This window comes from Mobula hypostoma, chromosome 6 (assembly GCF_963921235.1).
Source record: "Mobula hypostoma chromosome 6, sMobHyp1.1, whole genome shotgun sequence".
NCBI lineage: Eukaryota > Metazoa > Chordata > Chondrichthyes > Myliobatiformes > Myliobatidae > Mobula > Mobula hypostoma.
In genome coordinates this window covers 192276238-192283769 of record NC_086102.1, presented here as the reverse complement: position 1 = coordinate 192283769, position 7532 = coordinate 192276238, and positions in this window count along the sequence as shown.

Below are 7532 nucleotides of genomic sequence, written 5' to 3'. Positions count from 1 at the left end.
GGATGTGGTATATTTGGATTTTCAAAAGGCTTTTGACAAGGTCCCACACAGGAGATTAGTGTGCAAACTTAAAGCACACGGTATTGGGGGTAAGGTATTGATGTGGATAGAGAATTGGTTAGCAGACAGGAAGCAAAGAGTGGGAATAAATGGGACCTTTTCAGAATGTCAGGCAGTGACTAGTGGGGTACCGCAAGGCTCAGTGCTGGGACCCCAGTTGTTTACAATATATATTAATGACTTGGATGAAGGAATTAAATGCAGCATCTCCAAGTTTGCGGATGACACGAAGCTGGGCGGCAGTGTTAGCTGTGAGGAGGATGCTAAGAGGATGCAGGGTGACTTGGATAGGTTGAGTGAGTGGGCAAATTCATGGCAGATGCAATTTAATGTGGATAAATGTGAAGTTATCCACTTTGGTGGCAAAAATAGGAAAACAGATTATTATCTGAATGGTGGCCGATTAGGAAAAGGGGAGGTGCAACGAGACCTGGGTGTCATTATACACCAGTCATTGAAAGTGGGCATGCAGGTACAGCAGGTGGTGAAAAAGGAGAATGGTATGCTGGCATTTATAGCGAGAGGATTCGAGTACAGGAGCAGGGAGGTACCACTGCAGTTGTACAAGGCCTTGGTGAGACCACACCTGGAGTATTGTGTGCAGTTTTGGTCTCCTAATCTGAGGAAAGACATCCTTGCCATAGAGGGAGTACAAAGAAGGTTCACCAGATTGATTCCTGGGATGGCAGGACTTTCATATGAAGAAAGACTGGATGAACTAGGCTTGTACTCGTTGGAATTTAGAAGATTGAGGGGGGATCTGATTGAAACGTATAAAATCCTAAAGGGATTGGACAGGCTAGATGCAGGAAGATTGTTCCCGATGTTGGGGAAGTCCAGAACGAAGGGTCACAGTTTGAGGATAAAGGGGAAGCCTTTTAGGACTGAGATTAGGAAAAACTTCTTCACACAGAGAGTGGTGAATCTGTGGAATTCTCTGCCACAGGAAACAGTTGAGGCCAGTTCATTGGCTATATTTAAGAGGGAGTTAGATATGGCCCTTGTGGCTAGGGGGATCAGAGGGTATGGAGGGAAGGCTGGTGCAGGGTTCTGAGTTGGATGATCAGCCATGATCATAATAAATAGTGGTGCAGGCTCGAAGGGCCGAATGGCCTACTCCTGCACCTATTTTCTATGTTTTCTATGTTAAAGGGGCTTCCCTTCCTCCACCATCAACTCTGCTCTCAAATGCATCTCCCCCATTTCACGCACATCTGTTCTCACTCCATCCTCCCGTCACCCCACTAGGAATAGGGTTCCCCTGGTCCTCACCTATCACCCCACCAGCCTCTGGGTCCAACATATTATTCTCTGTAACTTCTGCCACCTCCAACGGGATCCCACCACTAAGCACATCTTTCCCTGCCCCCCCCCCGCTTTCCGCAGGGGTCGCTCCCTACATGACTCCCTTGTCCATTCGTCCCTCCCATCCCTCCCCACTTATCCTTGTAAGCGGAACAAGTGCTACACATGCCCTTACACTTCCTCCCTTACCACCATTCAGGGCCCCAAACAGTCCTTCCAGGTGAGGCAACACTTCACCTGTGAGTCGACTGGGGTGATATACTGCGTCCGGTGCTCCCGATGTGGCCTTCTATATATTGGCAAGACCCGACGCAGACTGGGAGATCATTTTGCTGAATACCTACGCTCTGTCCGCCAGAGAAAGCAGGATCTCCCAGTGGCCACACATTTTAATTCCACATCCCATTCCCATTCTGACATGTCTATCCACGGCCTCCTGTACTGTAAAGATGAAGCCACACTCAGGTTGGAAAAACAACACCTTATATTCCGTCTGGGTAGCCTCCAACCTGATGGCATGAACATTGACTTCTCTAACTTCCGCTAATGCCCCACCTCCCCCTCGTACCCCATCTGTTATTTATTTATATATACACATTCTTTCTCTCTCTCTCCTTTTTCTCCCTCTGTCCCTCTCACTATACCCCTTGCCCATCCTCTGGGCTTCCCCCCCTCCCCCTCTTCCTTCTCCCTGGGCCTCCTGTCCCATGATCCTCTCATATTCCCTTTTGCCAATCACCTGTCCAGCTCTTGGCTCCATCCCTCCCCTTCCTGTCTTCTCCTATCATTTTGGATCTCCCCCTCCCCCTCCAGCTTTCAAATCCCTTACTCACTCTTCCTTCAGTTAGTCCTGACGAAGGGTCTCGGCCTGAAACGTCGACTGTACCTCTTCCTAGAGATGCTGCTTGGCCTGCTGCTTTCACCAGCAACTTTGATGTGTGTTGCCTGAAAAATTTCTAGATGGTTTTCAATAAGTGCTTGTTCACGCTTATGAGCCAGCTCATCTTGGGTACTTTCATCACATTCACGGCAGACCCAATGTCGATTGAGGTAGGCACAGATTCCATTCAACGCTTATACTAGAAAACCTGTAATCTTCCCACTGCTGGGTATAAAATTTCAAAACACTTTCATCCATCAAACCTTCACTATCCTTAAGAAGGTTTGTCAACTTTCTAGTTTCAATAGCACGTTTTACCAAACATTGTACAACAGGGAATATGTGTATGAAATCCAGACCCGGAATCTGATGTGGTTCCAAACGGCGAGGGCACTTCATGTTCGGCAACACAGACACAATTTTCTCAGCCAAGGCTATTTTCTGACCAGTTGTAGAATTTTCTTGAAAAGGCAAATCAACATCAATACCAAAGTTGCATGTTGTAATACATCATGTCATACCACCCCCCTACCTTGTCAAAAGGCGACAGTCCCTTATTCCTTGCTCTGAAGTACGATTCAGTTCATAACAAAACATTGGCTTCTTCTAATTGTCTTTGTAATTGCACAATTTTCTCATTTGATACCTGGGAGCTTTCACTTTCTTCACATCTTCAAGTTGCTCTCTGGGCGAGGTTCCAGTTGGGAACTCTGGCTGGCAAGGGCTTGTAGGATAGTGTTTGTGTCCGCTGGGTCCGTACAGGCCAGTCTGATCTATTGCAATGGAACGGGGCGAACCCAAACGCATGACACAGACACGGAGGCAGAGTAATCTAAAGTGTCTATTAACAGTGGGAGATTACCAGCCTCCCCAAGGATTACATCTGCACCAGGTGCATTGAGATGAGGCTCCTTAAGGACTGTGTTCAGGATCTGGAGCTGCAACTTGATGACCTTCAGCTAAATAGGGAAAGTGAGGAGGTGATTGATAATACCTATAGAGAGACAGTGACAGTTCCCCTCAGAAATCAATATATCATTTTAGATACTAGTGGAGAGGCAGACCTGACAGAGGAAGACCACAGCGAACGGGACTCTGGCACTCTGCCCAGTGCCGTGATCAAGAGAGCAAGGAGAAATGCAGTAGTTACAGGGGATTCCATAGTGACGGGAACAGACAAGAGATTCTGCGAGCTGGAAAGGATACCCAGATGGTGTGTTGCCTCCCTGATGCCAGGGTGCGGGATGTCTCAGATCGGGTCCAGAGTATTCTGAGGAGAGAGGGTGAGCAGCCAGAAGTCTTGGTACATGTTGGTACCAATGACATAGACAGAAAAAGAGAGGAGGTCCTGAAGGAAGATTAGTGGAAACAAGGAAGAAAATTGAAAAGCAGGACCTCCAGAGTAATAATCTCAGGATTACTGCCTGAGCCACGTGTTAATGAAGGTAAGAATAGCAGAATTAACCATATAACCATATAACAATTACAGCACGGAAACAGGCCATCCTGGCCCTTCTAGTCCGTGCCGAACTCTTACTCTCAGCTAGTCCCACCGACCTGCACTCAGCCCATAACCCTCCATTCCTTTCCTGTCCATATATCCATTCAATTTAACTTTAAACGACAGCATAGAACCTGCCTCAACCACTTCTGCTGGAAGCTCGTTCCACACAGCTACCACTCTCTGAGTAAAGAAGTTCCCCCTCATGTTACCCCTAAACTTCTGCCCTTTAACTCTCAACTCATGTCCTCTTGTTTGAATCTCCCCCACTCTCAATGGAAAAAGCCTATCCACGTCAACTCCATCAATCCCCCTCATAATTTTAAATACCTCTATCAAGTCCCCCCTCAACATTCTACGTTCCGAAGAATAAAGACCCAACTTGTTCAACCTTTCTCTGTAACTTAGGAGATGAAACCCAGGTAACATTTTAGTAAATCTCCTCTGTACTCTCTCAGTTTTATTGACAAATTAAGCAGATGAATGTGTGGCTAAGTAACTGGTGCAAAGGGCAGGGCTTCAAATTCTTGGATCATTGGGATCTATTTTGGGGGAGGTATGACTTATACAAAAACGATGGGTTACACCTGAACTCAAAGCGTACTAATATAATACAAAGCGGGATTGTTTAATATAGCTGTTAGGGAGGGTTTAAACTAAGTTGGTGGGGGAAGGAAACCAGGGTGTTGGGGTCGAGGAAGAGGAAAAGAGAAATAAGTCAAAGATACTGTGCAGCAAAGATGGCAAGAAGGAGAGGCAGGTGAATAGACAGGATAATTTGCTGTGTGATAGAAATATAGCAAGATTGGTAACAGATACTGATCTAAATGTACTGTGCTTAAATGCATGCAGCATTAGAAATAAAGTGGATGACCTTGTTGTCCAGCTACAGGTTAAAACATATGACATTGCGGCCATCACCGAGTTATGGCTAAATGATGGATGTGTTTGGGAGCTGAATGTCCAAGGATACACAGTGTATAGGAAAGATAGGAAGGTAGGTAAAGGGGGTGGCGTGGCCCTGATGGTAAGCAACGATATCAAATCACTAGAAAAAAGGGACGTAGGATCAGAAGAGGTAGAATCCTTATGGGTCGAGTTAAGAAATGGCAAGAGTAAAAAGACATTAACAGCAGTTATATACAGGCCTCCAAACAGCAGCCGGGATGTGGACAAAAAAAGAGAGGAGGTCCTGAGGGAAGATTACAGGTATACTCTGGAATTTAGAAGGCTGAGAGGGGATCTTATTGAAACATATAAGATTATTAAGGGATTGGACACGCTGCAGGCAGGAAGCATGTTCTCGCTGATGGGTGAGTCCAGAACCAGAGGCCACAGTTTAAGAATAAGGGGTAGGCCATTTAGAACGGAGTTGGGGAAAAACTTTTTCACCCAGAGAGTGGTGGATATATGGAATGCTCTGCCACTGAAGGCTGTGGAGGCCAAGTCTCTGGATGCTTTCAAAAAAGGGATGGATAGAGCTCTTAAAGATAGTGGAATCAAAGGTTATGGGGATAAGGCAGGAACTGGATACTGATAGTAGATGATCAGCCATGATCACAGTGAATGGCGGTGCTGGCTCGAAGGGCTGAATGGCCTACTCCTGCATCTATTGTCTATTGTCTATTGACTATAAGTTACAGCTGGAAATAGAAAAAGCGTGTCAGAAGGAAAATGTCAAGATAATTATGGGGGATTTTAATATGAAAGTGGATTGGGAAAGTCAGGAAGGTACTGGATCTCAGGAGAGGGAGTTTGCAGAATGCCTACGGGATGGCTTTTTGGAGCAGCTTGTACATAAGCCCACCAGGGGGTCAGTGTTTTGGATTGGGTGCTGTATAATGAACCTGAGGCAATTAGGGAGCTGGAGGTAATAGAACCCCTTGGAAGTAGTAATCATAATATGATTGAAGCAACATACATCAAAGTTGCTGGTGAACGCAGCAGGCCAAGCAGCGTCTATAGGAAGAGGCGCAGTCGACGTTTCAGGCCGAGACCCTTCGTCAGGACTAACTGAAGGAAGAGTGAGTAAGGGATTTGAAAGCTGGAGGGGGAGGGGGAGATGCAAAATGATGGGAGAAGACAGGAGGGGGAGGGATAGAGCCGAGAGCTGGACAGGTGATAGGCAAAAGGGGATACGAGAGGATCATGGGACAGGAGGCCTAGGGAGAAAGACGGGGGGGTGGGTGACCCAGAGGATGGGCAAGAGGTATATTCAGAGGGACAGAGGGAGAAAAAGGAGAGTGAGAGAAAGAATGTGTGCATAAAAATGAGTAACAGCTGGGGTACAAGGGGGAGGTGGGGCCTAGCGGAAGTTAGAGAAGTCAATGTTCATGCCATCAGGTTGGAGGCTACCCAGACGGAATATAAGGTGTTGTTCCTCCAACCTGAGTGTGGCTTCATCTTTACAGTAGAGGAGGCCGTGGATAGACATGTCAGAATGGGAATGGGATGTGGAATTAAAATAATATGATTGAGTTCAGTTTCAAATTTGAAAAGGAGAAGCTGGTATCAGGTGTATCGATATTTCAGTGGAACAGGGGAAATTACAGTGGCATGAGAGAGGAACTGGCCCAAGTCAATTGGAAAAGTAAGCTAGATGGAGGGACGGTAGAGCAGAATTGGATGAAATTCCTACAAGAAATAAGGAAAGTGCAGGAAAAATATATTCCAAGAAAAAATAAAATCATGAATGGAAAAATGGCACAAATGTGGCTAACATAGAAACATAGAAAATAGGTGCAGGAGTAGGCCATTCGGCCCTTCGAGCCTGCACCGCCATTTATTATGATCATGGCTGATCATCCAACACAGAACCCAGCCTTCCCTCCATACCCCCTGACCCCTGTAGCCACAAGGGCCATATCTAACTTCCTTTTAAACATAGCTAATGAACTGGCCTCAACAGTTTGCTAAGGCAGAGAATTCCACAGATTCACCACTCTCTGTGTGAAGAAGTTTTTCCTAATCTCGGTCCTAAAAGGCTTCCCCTCTATCCTCAAACTGTGACCCCTCGTTCTGGACCTCCCCAACATCGGGAACAATCTTCCCGCATCTAGCCTGTCCAATCCCTTTAGGATCTTATACGTTTCAATCAGATCCCCCCTCAATCTTCTAAATTCCAACGAGTACAAGCCCAGTTCATCCAGTCTTTCTTCATATGAAAGACCTGCCATCCCAGGAATCAATCTGGTGAACCTTCTTTGTACTCCCTCTATGGCAAAGATGTCTTTCCTCAGATTAGGGGACCAAAACTGCACACAATACTCCAGGTGTGGTCTCACCAAGGCCTTGTACAACTGCAGTAGTACCTCCCTGCTCCTGTACTCGAATCCTCTCGCTATAAATGCCAGCATACCATTCGCCTTTTTCACCGCCTGCTGTACCTGCATGCCCACTTTCAATGACTGGTGTATAATGACACCCAGGTCTCGTTGCACCTCCCCTTTTCCTAATCGGCCACCATTCAGATAATAATCTGTTTTCCTATTTTTGCCACCAAAGTGGATAACTTCACATTTATCCACATTAAATTGCATCTGCCATGAGTTTGCCCACTCACCCAACCTATCCAAGTCACCCTGCATCCTCTTAGCATCCTCCTCACTGCTAACACTGCCACCCAGCTTCGTGTCATCCACAAACTTGGAGATGCTGCATTTAATTCCCTCATCGAAGTCATTAATATATATTGTAAACAAAATTAGTGGAAAAACTGAGGACTGGACGACTTTTAAAAACTTACAGAAGGAAACTAAGAAAGTCATTAGGAAAGAAAAAATGAAT